Genomic DNA, 13191 nt, shown 5'->3' on the forward strand with positions numbered 1-13191 from the left:
TGGCAAAGACAGTTTGCAAAAAAACATGCTGTGCAGTGGAATGTAGTGTGAGGACGTGCTAGGTCGTCTTGTTACTTCATCTGAAAAAGTATGGAAGGATTCTCTATGAAACTTGCCTGCTTTTTATCCTTAGGCAGACCACTTCTGCTGTACCAGCACTGTAACTGCAAATGTTTAAGTATTTTTTGCATGCAAGTCTAATGAGAATGGCTCATAAAATGCATGCCTCTGAGTGAGTTGGGAAGTTGGTTGTCCCTCCTTGTGTGAGTGATGGAGCCCAAGGGAGCAGAAACCTTTCACTGAGGGGCCCATTGCACTCTTGAAGCTTTGACGCTGTAGTGGGTGTTTTGGACAGAGTAGGAGGTAGGTGGTCTGCATGCAGCACCAAGACGGTGTTTCTGATTATGAGTTTGAGGTGATTAAAAACATTAAAATGTTCTTTTGTGGTTGTCAAGAGTGGGAATGAAAATGGCTGGGTAGGTGCAGGGCCATTTCCTACCTGCAAGCCAGTGTATTTATGATTCATGGGAGGTCAACCAAAGCAATGCTTAGGGGCAGCTCTCGTACCAAGAGCACACATGGCAATGGAAGAGGAGGAGCAAGCCAAAGCTGAAGTGTTTTAAGTGTAGGGGCTGGTGCTGGAAACAGAATGCTGAAGTAGGAGTGAAGCAGGAAAGGAGGGAGGGATTTTGTTAGCGGCCTTGGCAGTTTTGAACAACTCTGTGTGGCTGAGGGTGGGATCTGCAAACCACTACGTAGGAGTGGTTGGAGTAGATGGTTTGTGGTGAGAAGCTGAGAGCAACTTTTAAAGTGTGAAGTGAGTATGATGTGTTAGTAGGTGAAATCTGATGGCAGGAACAAGACTGTAGCAAAAGCTAATGAGCCAGAGTTGCCACTGAAAGACTGGTAGAAAGTAAAAGATTTCTTCTCGGGTCTCAGGGACAGGAAGAAAGCTAACAAAAGGTGAGAAGGGACTTGTACTGGGCTTGAATGCTTCATTCTCTCTTAAAAATTGAGTGTAAGATATATGCATTTGTTTGTTTCTTCCAGTAGAGAGTTAAAATCTGAAGACATTGAATGCTAGAATATATGTGGAATGAGGTAAAAAAGCAGGGGAGTGCGTTGGGATGCAAGTTCAGGGGCATTCTGGCAGCTGGAAAATGCTAGGGTCTTCTGTTCACTATTACCCAAACCTTTAATATAGCTTGTAAATTATTTTGTTTCAATGTATTGTGTCTAGCTGTAGTACGTGGTGGGTGGGTTTTTTCATTTTTCATAATGAAGTCTAGAGGAGCACTGTCCACCCCTCCTTGACAGGCTTTCTGAAGCCACAGTTAGCACTTGTATTTTGCCTGGCTTGAAAAGATTAAATATATTCACACATATGAATGAATACAGCTTGGCTAGTGCCCATCTCAATTGGGACTTCACCTCCTTTTAAAGGAGTGAGGGGAGCAGAAGCATATAATACTGAAATTATTTTCCTGAGGCTGGTTAGGATGCCTGTTGCAGAACTGTATCTGCCATCTGGATCCTTAAGGCCATTCAGATTATTTCTGAAACTGCCTTTTCCCACTGCTTGGACTGTATTTACGTGACAGTTTAATAATGCAGTACTTAAAATACCCACTTAAAAATATTTTTACAGTCTTCCTGAGAAACAGTTAGTGATATAAGAATAGATACCAAGCAGCAGCTATATTCTTTACACCACCGAATTTGAGTATTGAGCCATTAGTAAGTGGGATTTATCAGATGACAAAGGTGTGAATTAACATCTTCGTTTTCATATGTATTTAGTTCAGCCAGAAGTCATTAATTAAAGCTTTTTTAGATAGTCTTCAATAGCTTTGACTCACAACATTTCTCTCAAATCAGTTTCTGCTTCTTTATCAACACCACAGAGCTTCCACTGATTGTACTGTCGATTCAACTTGAGTTTGAACGTTACACAGACTTTGCCCTGTCATTTCTTGCTGTTCTGAACATGCATCTTGGTGCAGTGGCTGTAGGAAAAAATAAGTGAACTGTGCATTTTAATGAAAACCAGCAAATAATTTCTTGTGTAGGTTGATATTACTATGTTCTAATTGTGGAAATATGTGGTGTGCTCTTAACTACCGCAGAGTTTGGGTAGTTCTCTTACAGCATCACCAGTAAGGTTAAATTTAAAAGCTTTTAGTGGATGTTTTTCTAGGACACTGACAGAAATAGAATAGATTTTGAGTGATCTTCAAAGTCAGTCAGACTTTGACTTATCAGCTGATGTGAGGTTTTTTGTAGTGAAGGTAATGGAAAAATTAATTTTGCTGTGCTGTTTTCAATTAAACCAAGCTGCTTCTTTGTATCCATTATGTTTAGCTCTTCATCATGTAAAAAAGGTCAGGAGGCTTCATATGTTTGTAACTTTTGAAAAGTTGGATTCTCCAGAACCACGAGTGTTCTGTGGCAAAAGGTCAGTGCTTTGAGAGATCAGCGTGCTTTGTCTGAAAGAGAAGATCAAGAGATGTAGTAGTTCAAATAAAACCTAGCTTGGAAACTTTAGCTTCCTGTTCAGGAACTTCTGGTAAATGCTTTTGTACCTGATAATATTATGGGAGACTTGCAATGGCTATTTTATCATTTATCATCTCAGAAAAGTATAGACACATATCACCTCTTCTTCTGGGGTGCCATTATGGACGAGTTGACAAAGCCTTGTGGCCCTATTTGTCCACATGGGACACCAGAGCTGTATCCCATTCTTCTTGAGGAGCATGGAGGATTTTTTCATATTCCTTCCTGTACTGGTTTTCACCGGGATAATCTTCTGCCCAGCAAGCTAGTATGGGGCTCTGGTTTGGATTTGTGCTGAAAACAGTGCTGATAACACAGGGGTGTTTTTGTAACTACTGAGCAGTGCTTACACAGAGCCAAGGCCTTTGCTGCAGTGGGTGGGTTGGGGGTGCTCAAGGACCCAGGAGAGGACACACAGCCAGGACAACAGATCCCAACTGACCAAAGCGATATCTCACACCGTATGATGTCATGCTCAGCATATAAAGGGGTTGGGGCACTAAGAAGGAAAGAGTTCAGAGTTATGGCTATTGTCTTCCCAAGTAACTGTTACACACACAACAGAGCCCTGCTTCCCCAGAGATGGCTGAACACCTGCCTGCCCATGGGAAGTGGGGAAGGAATTCCTGGTTTTGCTTTGCTTCTGTGCTGCAGCTTTTGCTTTACCTATTGAACTGTCCTTATCTCAACACACAGGTTTTCTCACATTTACTCTCCCAATTCTCTTCCTCATCCTACTGGGGGGGAGAGTGAGTAGCTGTGTGGCACTTAAATGCTGGCTGGGGTTAAACCATGACACTACCTAATCAGGGTATTCCAAAAATTGAACTCTTGTAATTGGAAGGGTGGTTTCCTTGACTACCAGGGTAATAGTACCTCTGCCATAGATTGTAAACACCCTCCCACACAAGAAAAGTCTTAACGTCTCTATCTGAAGTTAAGACGTATTTCAGACTTCTCTACTATGGAAAATTTCTTTCCTTATTCGGCACATACCTCCATAAAGCTTTGTCTTTCATGGGTTTTGTTTGTTTGGTTTTTTCCTTCTGAAAGCAATTTGGTCTCTTTGCGGCACATTTCAGTTTTATTCTGTTTTTATGACTTGTTCCCCTTGCTTTCCTTCAGCTGCATTGGAGAGAATTGAGTACAGTTGTAGCCCTGATTAAAATCTTCGTTTAATTGAGTTGCAAATTTGTAATGACAGATATTTGTCAGGGTGCCAATGATTAGTACCTTTTAGCATTCCTGATGCCTTCCTGAGTTCTGATGATGCTCTCTGGTTTTACCATTGATTATGTTAATTTCTTCTCTCTTTCTCTGCAGCATGAAGCTCAGCACAGGGTCTGAATTGGTTTCTCCATGATAGTGACTTGTTATTTAGCTGTCAAGAAAGTTATGTTCTTGCAAAGCTTGTCTTGCCTTTCCCTTGGGATTATACTCTCACATTTGGTCTCATGCAGGGTCTGAAGGCCAGTACACCACATGTACTGAGTGACATTGCCTATATCAACATGCCACTTTTTCCAGCTGCCTTTGGAGGGACTCGGTGTCAGTTGACGTTCCTCAAATCACACTTCCACACAGAAAAGTTGGGGAGGAAATATATTCATTAAACTAACATGGGGGATATTGTATAAGGTACAAGGTGTATGCTGATAGTAGTACTGCTTTTTCTCCGCTTGGCAAGTTGAGTAACAACCCATATTTTCATGCTAGTGTTCCTTGCTAGCATCACCTGCCTTCCTGCCAGAGAACACTGCAGGACTGAGGCATGGTACTGATACACCGAGTTATGGTTGGAGCTAGAGGTCTGTTTCTGGTTCAGTGGGATGCTAACAGTAATTTGGGAAGATCTAACAAGTAAGTCAAAATAACAATAGACAAAAAATACTGATTAGACAAAGATACTCAATAATTAAATATAAGAGATCTCTCTCTGTACCCTCAGGAAATATATTCTTGTAAAGCCTCTTGGGTGTTGAGTTTTAGTAAAGGTATCTTGTGGTCCTGGTACAATGCTCCTGTATCCTATTATATCATCTATTTTGTATGCTGAGCACTGAGAGTGGAAAAGATGGAAACATGGTTAGATTGTCAGTTGTTTCCAATGAAGAAATCTCTGTTTGGTGGAACTGTTTGCATTCCTGTGGTCAGCGGTATAAGGAAATACCATGTTATGAAAAATTCCCAATTGTTTCCTTAAGGGCTCTTAGAGTTGCACAATCTTTTCATGGTTTTGTTTGTTAAAAAAAGAAATTAGTTGCCAGCTCTTCAGCCTCGAACTCGAAATTCTCTTAAATATTTACTAGTGCTTTGCTTTTTATACTCAAGGCTTGGATTCAAACCAGAAGTGTATTTTCCTAATATACACTGATCAGCCATTATGAGTAGTTGACGAAAATTATATTTTTCATTCCTGGAGTTGTTTCTTTGGGATATCCCATCAGTTTCTTGACTATCCATCATTGTATTACTCATAGTTTCTGGATGCAGCTCTAAAACGTTGTTTCTCTGAGTGGGAGAGAGCTAGCTCTCAAATAAACAAGTGTCTTTAGCACTTGGATTCTCAAGAAGAAAAATGGTACCGCTGACACATGAATCCGTTTGTCCTACGGGCTGAAGTCCTCCTTTAACATTTAATTTGTACTTGCATTTTCAATATCCTGTTAGGATTTATGTAATATGCCTGATTTTGCACTTGTGCATTAATTCAGATGTATTCCAATTTTTTTGGAAGCTGCTCATATTCAATGTTTGCTTTACTGTTGTCACATCTTGAGTTTAAATCCACATCTCTTCCAAATTTATTCATCCAAGAGTATCTTTCAGTTGATAATTGCCCTGATAGGGAAAAACTGGCTTTGAGTTGCTGCTTTACTGTGTGGCTGTTGTTACTCTTTTTCAGATTTTCTTTTTCCCATTCATGATATGATCTGCGTTACTTTGTTGTGATTTGCATTGCTACGTCCTTTGTTACCAGATGTATGAATTAATTTCTCTTAGAGGCATTTAATTAATGAATAAGAGCTATGAACATGGCCTACACAATGTTGAGCACAATGAGGACAACTGCTGGCCAGGGCCTATGTCAAAAAGCTTCTTACCCATACTCGAGGGGTGGGTAGAGTGGGGTGGAAAGACTGACAAATAAAGCAAAGTGAATTAGGTTATGGCACCAAGTGGCACAATAGTTTTGTGTTGTTGGAATGTTTTGTTTGGGGTTTCATTTTAATAAGAATTTTTAATTGAGGAGAGAGGAAGACCTTGTGAAATGCATTAAGTGATAATAGGGAGAAGGAGTATAAAGAAGGAAGGGATTGTAGAAAAGAGCTTGTGACAAAGGGCAGAAAAGTCTGCTCAAAAGCATAGAATGTTTGGAGCATTATGGCTTCTGGCTTCAGCTGTTTCCCCCACTGCCTCCTTTTGCTGAGAGCAGTAGGTCCCAGAGGTGGGGACACAGATACAGCCAAGCAAGAAGGTGTCCGGCACTGACCTGGGGCTACACTGGCCCCTGTGGGAGCGAGCAAGCGGTGCTGTGTAACTCCGGTGAGGCTAAAGCAGCTTTAAGTGCCATCATAAATGGGCACCTCTGCGCTCTGCCAGCCAGTGCTATTGGACATGGAGCTGACAGAATTGGAGAGAACTCTCAAATGTTCCTGTTGGAGTGGTCTACCAATACCCTCTAGAAACAGTAGCTGCCAGCCTTCAAGATGGGAGCTCTTCTTGCGGGCGATGGCTGTGCTTAAAATAACGTATCGGGAACTTGCATAGAAATAGCATTCCCTTATCTCTGGCCGTGTGAAGTAGATGAAAAGTAAACCGTGCTCAGGCCAAGAATGAACAGTCACGTGAAAGCGTTTAAATTCCTGATGCTGTGGAGGACTCCTGCTCTAACACAACATTTTGATGCCAATACACTTCCTCGTCTTTCCCCGGTCGCTGCCATTGCTTTGTGTGCTCTGCCAGGGAGCAGTTGGCTGGACAGCCACATAAGCAAATATGCTGAAGCCCCACGCAGAGCACCTGGCTAGAGCCACTCCTGTCCCCTACATTTGTATTCCTGTCAGGTCTAAAGGTAGATTAAATGGTTTTGTGGCTGTTCACCCATATTAATACTGTGTATGAGTACACTGTTCATTCCTAAATATGAACTTGCTGAAAATAATGCCATATTTATGGCAACACTTGTTTTCCAACTTGGTAAGGAACTGACTTTCTGTAGCAAAATAATTCAGGGAACATAGACGATTTGAGACAACATTCAGTAGTGTCTTATTTAAACCATGGTTCTCTTGGAAGTTTTGGGTTTTGCTTCAGAGCATCTTGTGACCATGTCTTACAGTAATCTTGTATACTTCTGCTTGCATTCTTTTTGTACCTGGTGCTTTTTTGGAAATTGGTTCTTTGCTAAAGAATGTCACTTGATTCAGGTTTTAGTGGTGATGGGGAATGGGATAGTCAGCCTGTTGAAACTGGTAAGGTATTTCTAGTACAATATACTGAGAAGACCAAAACAGTAATGCTTGAGGGTACTGTGTTGAAGTCATGGAAGACTAACAAGGAAAAGCTGCTGGTGGTTGAAAGAGGCTGATACAACCTGATGTAAAAAAATGGGTTAACAGGCTGATGGTAGACTGAGCTTAGTGTTTTCACAATGTATACAATGTCTAGTTTGCAATGTACATATCTTAAAAAGGAAAATATAGCATATGATTTGTGTGCATGCATGAAATCAAGGAGTCTGGCTCCTGTCCCCTAGGAAATAACTACTTTTCCTTCAAGGAGTGCTTGAGGAGAAAGGGAAGTAGACGGAAATAGATTTGTCAGATTTGATTGAAGATAACTTGTGCTCAAAGACTGGGAAGTCAAAAGATGATATAAGTAAACAATTGCTGGTTTATTTACTCATTTTACTTTTATGTTAGAAGATTAAGGCAAGAAGAAAACCCATAGCAGCTCCAATCCTTTTCCATCACTAAGCAAGGCAGTTGTTTTCTGATTACTTTGCATGCCAATGGTTGACAACCTTCAAAGAGCAGTATTGTGTTCCCTTCCCTCGCTCCCACCCTCCGGAGCAGGGGGCACAGGGCACCTGCTCTGGAGTTCCACTTCTGCTGGGCTGGAAGAGAAAGTGTGGACTGTGGCTGTTATGCTCTAATTTAAGATTGCAGCGGGTAGACTGGGCTTTACATTCTGTTCTGTAACCTGGTGTGCATGAGGCAGAATGGTGAAATTTCCAACTAGGTGTTTATAAAGGAGACTTCCCTTTGAGATGTTTTTTAATATGAAAAATGCATTATATGATAATGTGGTAAAATGTAATTCAGTTAAATATTCTGGAAAAAAGAGTTCAAGAAACTAAATGTTGTGCTGATGCTTTTCTAGTTTTTAAGTGTATATTCCACTAATAAAGCCTACCAGGAGTCAGTAACCTCTTTCTTCTGTTCTACAGGTCAACTACACTACTAGAGCAAGGAGCGCTGTGGAAAAAATCAAGGTAGCTAAAACATTTCATTGTCTGAATTCTTGGCTGTGTTCTTGCTTGTTGTTTAGTGTAATTATTGTAAGGGGGAGGAGGGGAGCTGAATTAGCAAACTGCCACTTTAAAGTGGTTTTATTAAAAAGCTTTGGTGTGCGTGCAAGAGGCTGAACAATACTGCCTAATATTTGCTCTGAAGATGTAATGGAACTTCTTGTGTGTAAGGATGTCAAGGTGTCCTGCAGGTTCTAGCCACAGTAAGGTGAATGCTACCTGCTTGTACCACTGACCAGCTCATAAGCATCCTCAAAGATATATAAAGCTTTGACATTCAACAGTGATTACCTGACTTCAACATGTTACTTGACCATTACATGTGCAGTTCCTGAAGACACGAAAGGCAGAGTATGAAGGCAGAACCCGAGCAGTAACCTCTATTGTACAACTAAGGGATTTTTTGTACCTTTTTCAGACACTTCTGTCTTACAAGTCCTACTTGTGGGTTAGTTAGCATATACTGTGGTGTGGATTTCATTTTTGTAGTGATAGGCAGCAAACATTCTTGCAGAGCAATCTTTAAGGGCTTTTAGTGTCTAATCTTTTATCTGAAGTATTATCTTTTTCTACCAATGTTTTCTACAGCTCCCCAGTCGATTAAAGTCAGACAGTGCATTGCAACTTATGTTTTCATGCTTGTTATGTAAATAAAGTGACTGTATTAAAATAATCCTGTTGCTAACACCTGGCTCACATTCTTGTTGGGGGAATTTTTTTGATTTGGAGGAAGTATTTCATAGCGAATAGAGGAAAAACTGTCTGCAAAATGCTCCGTACACCTTACCTTGTAATTGCAAGGTATATAAGGCAGAAGCAAGGAGGAATCAAAACATTATCAGTTTATGAAAATGTAGAGACAATGGCTTTTATTAAAAGCATACTGCATTCTTCTGTGCACTTCAAATTGACCAAGGATGAGCTGCTGCCTTCCACTAGAAGTGCACAAGATTGTTTCTTTGAGTGAGGGAGTGAACTCTGGAGCTTTCTGCCCTGTTGAGAAGTTAATGCAAAGTTTGCATATTTTTAGCTGTGCAGTTTGCTATAGATAAGAGTAGAGTTTTTAGAGAAGTAATCTCTCAAATTTCCCCTTTTGAATTCAGCTGTTAGGGTCTGGTTATATCAGGCATTTTTTATCTTTGTGAATGAGGAAAATAATGGCTGTTTTCATATCTTCAAACTGGAAATTTAAAAGAAAGGGCAGAGCAACTTGCAGTGCTGGTAAAAATGACGTGCTGGTGGATAATTACATTTACATTGCAGGCAATGCAGAACTTCAGGTTAGTTATTTGCACAGAATTGAAAATATAGGAGAGAAAGCCTTTCTCAGAGCAAAATGACGATGTGACACGTTAATCGATAATATGTTTAATTTCAAGTCATTTCTTAGTCTTTTGACCTTAAGACCGTTCAGGTGATCACTTCGACCTTTAAATCGAAGGGGTTTTGTGATGCCTGGGGTTTTTAAAATGCAAGTTGTTTTCCTGGAAACTTGGAAGACTGTCTGCTGCACATGGTGCCCCAGCATGGCTACGTTCCCTTCTGTACTGGACTGGCCTCTCCTTCATGCTCCTGGTAAGATGAGAAGCTGGCAAAAAGCATAAGAAGGAATTCATGTGTGGCTGGAAAAAGTATATAAGGGAGTCTCAGACTCTTTATCTGGCGTCTCCAGTGCTGCAGGAGAGGTTGCTATCTCTGCCCAATTTAGACAAGAGGTTTTACTCCAGACTTCTTTTTACCCCTCACTGTGCAAAACCTGTCAGATCCTTTTCCTGACACTTTCTTCCCCGTCAGTCGCTCAGAAAGACTTCAAAAGGGATTTTTCCCTATTGCAAAAGGAACCAGACACGGCCTTTCTTACTCACCCTGCATCTGAAGCATTGATAAGTAACATGTGGCTGGCTCCAAACTGCAGACTTTCCCAGCCATTTGAGAAAACACCGTTAATGGTAGGTTTTAAAAACCCATAGGATTGTTCTTCCTTCTTTGCAATTGCTCTTATGTGTAATAAATCCCAAGAGTTTTGATTCTCTTCTCTCTGAAGCAGTCAGAATTCACTACTGTCTTTCTGATTAATGCATATTGAAAAGAAATGTCAATTTTTAAAAACTTTTCCATATGGGAAGGGTTTCTTTATTCATAATCTCTGTCACACTGTTTAAACTGTAACTTTTTTCTTTAATGCCTTTGGATCATCACTCTTTGGAACATTTGTTTCAGGAGTGCCCTAGCAGAAAGAAAAATATTATTTTTAAAACTTGAGAGTGAGTAAGAGGAGCCTGGAATTGAAATCCACTGTCTTGCATAATTGTTTAAACCTGCCACGCAGTTTGGCAAAGGTATGAACTGAGATGTCTTTTCCATAAAATGTAGCTGGGGCTTCATCTTCAAAGACAAGGTATGCCTGAGGACAGTTTCTGATCCTTTTAATAAGAGTAAAGCTCACTTGAAAGGCAAGGCTGCAGATGAAGAAGAATGTAACCTGGGGGTTTATGAGCTTATTCAATAACTCCAATCTGGTACATCACATTATAACAATGGGACAACCCAGTAAAAACAACTGCCTTTTTATTTCCTGCTCTAAGGAACAGTCTAAAGTCAAATGGTACAAAAATACAGTCAGATACAAGATTAAGCTCAATCTGTGTTCAAATTTATCACCTGAATTGATTTTTCTTTTAAAACAGAAACCCCAAACCCCAAGCTCTCTCTGAAATGCAGAGAGCCTGGCAGCATTACTCTCAGCCATTTAACCAGGTTAAATGGAACTCAGCGTTGGCTCTGAGCTGTTGGACAAGCTGTGCTCACTTCAGCTTCTGTTGTCCCGTGTGGTTAGTCTGAAGAGTGCTTAGACCTTGAATTATTAAAACATTCAAGGGACTTGTTTGGGCCACTCTTTGAAATCATCTTATAAAACTCCGAGATTCAGCAATTTTTTTAAGTTGATTTTTTTTAATGCTTTTTGGGAGTAGTGGGTAATGCCTTTATCTAATATAAAGCACACTTCTATGCCCCAGTTACCATTACTTATTTTACTAGAAATTAGACTTTTAAAATCCCCTTCCACAGAATACTGAGGAAGAGGCCAAGCTATGGCAGAATAGGACACTTACTACAACTGGGGGGGGGGGGGGTTTGCTTATTACTAATGTAGAGTTGACCAGAAGTTTTGTCTCCCCCCTACTTAATATGGAAGTCCTTAGTGTCCCATTCCCCCAACATGCATGTACACACATGTTGTGGGAGATCTCTGTTTTGCAGGATGACTGTAGCAGCGTTGGTGAAGGTCGTGATTTGAACCAGGCTGGTCTAGTTCTGGTGCTTTAGGGACCCTGGTCTTTCTAAATTTAGAGAGAGGTTTAGATGTTGTTTATGGGGCTCATTTAATCATGCTCTTGATGCCTCTTTCAACATGTCGGTCTTTTACCAACACCAAGCACATATCTGCATCTTCCTACCAGCCCTCAGCCTTCCACTACAACAGAGAGAAACTGGGATGAACACCAGCTTGAAATCTGTTTAGGCACACCCCTTCCTAGGCTTGAGCAAGGGAACCTTGCTTGTTTAATACATATTTGTATATGGCACTTCATGCAAAAGTGGAAAACTCTTTATGTCTTCTGTCAGTTACCATCCCTTAGCACCCTAGAGGCCTGGGATCCTCCTGTTAAATGTGCCTTTGTTGGTCCCTTTGAGCCCCATGGCCAGAATGAACTTAGTTATTTTGGTCAGTCTTGTAATTGGGGCCATTTAAGTCACCCAGGTGGGGCTTTTCAAATGTCAGTGGTTCTAAATAATCCTGTCTGCATGAGTGATGAAGCAGAATATGAGATACGAGTGTATTTCTGCCTTAAATGCCTATTTCTGGTAAATATTCATAAAAAGAAGTTGATCTTTCAGTCTGTTAACAAAAGCAAAACTAAACATAGGGTTGTGTTTGTGCACATTTCATAAAAGAATGTAACCAGACACCTTGTTCTCTACAGCAAATCAGTTTGAAGCTTTTCTGTTCCAAGCATCAGAAGTTTCAGTACAGAAAAATCTGAGCTTTTGAATTAATCTTGTCACTAAATATCCATACCTGCAGACATTAATATTTGCTCATAATGTATCTGCATTCTGCATTTTTCTCAACTAGACTGGAAAAAGATAACTGCATTCACCGTGAAGGCAACTATATATTTCTGGAGTCCTTTATTTGTTGGACTTCTTTCTTTCCTGCTGAGGTGAAGGAACTGTCTGGAATTTGGTCCATGGTTGCTTGGCTGCTCTCAGCCCTGTCGTGTAGTGGACGTGACAACAGTGCTGTGTATCCTCCACCTTTCCAGCTTTCCCCATTGGTGGTAGTGCTCATGCTGAACTGAGCCATTCGCTGTGTCCAGTTGCATCAAAGCACTGGAGCTCTGCCCAGATACTCCTAAACAAATAAAATACAATGTGGGATATATATTGAGCAAGCTAAAGTAATCAAAGAGAATATAAAAAAAAAAAAAAAGACAAAAGGATCCTGGTCAATGTTTCTACAGTTGTTGCCTTTCTCCTGAAAAAGCACTTGCTCTTGGTGTAGCTCCTGTTGATTTATTACACATGTGGTTTTTCATTGTGTTTTTGGTTTAATCTTTATTTTTAAAACACCATAATTTTCCACGTAGCCATTACAAAACAGACTCTGATTCTCTGTATCCCCAGAACCAAGCCGATCATCGTGTCTCCAAGAGACTAAGCTTGAGTACTTGCACTGCTATTCTCACTGTGATGGAAAGCTAGAGTAGGGGAGAGTTTAGTTGCTGAGGATGAAGAAACTTGTAAAGTAAAACAGGCAAGCATCATCCTAGGATACTTTCAGAGTTACCACTACTTATATGATCCATAGTAGTAAAGAAGAAGCAAGGAAGGCTTATCCAAACCCATGCAACCTTTTAAAATGTGAATAGGGTACTTGAAGCTTCTGCTTCTTCAGGTACACTGCTGACCCTTGGGTTTGTGCAGAAATTCTGTAGATTCAGGACCAAGACATTCAGGCAGTCCCAGCCAGTGTATCATTTGAAGGCATTGTTTTCATTAAGCAACAATCCTGAATTGCTGGTGCTGCTCTTTCCCCT

At 40.6% G+C, this 13191-nt stretch overlaps 1 protein-coding gene across 1 annotated transcript in view; it reads left to right on the plus strand.

Moving 5' to 3' along the window:
* ADD3 (adducin 3) overlaps nt 1-13191 on the plus strand; it is a 97730-nt gene that overhangs the window by 27070 nt on the left and 57469 nt on the right. The window contains exon 2 of the mRNA XM_084265024.1: nt 8009-8053. The gene's annotated coding sequence lies outside the window, so the exon portion shown is untranslated. The remainder of the gene's footprint in view (nt 1-8008; nt 8054-13191) is intronic.

This window comes from Gallinula chloropus (assembly GCF_964237585.1).
Source record: "Gallinula chloropus genome assembly, chromosome: 5".
NCBI classification, from domain to species: Eukaryota; Metazoa; Chordata; class Aves; order Gruiformes; family Rallidae; genus Gallinula; species Gallinula chloropus.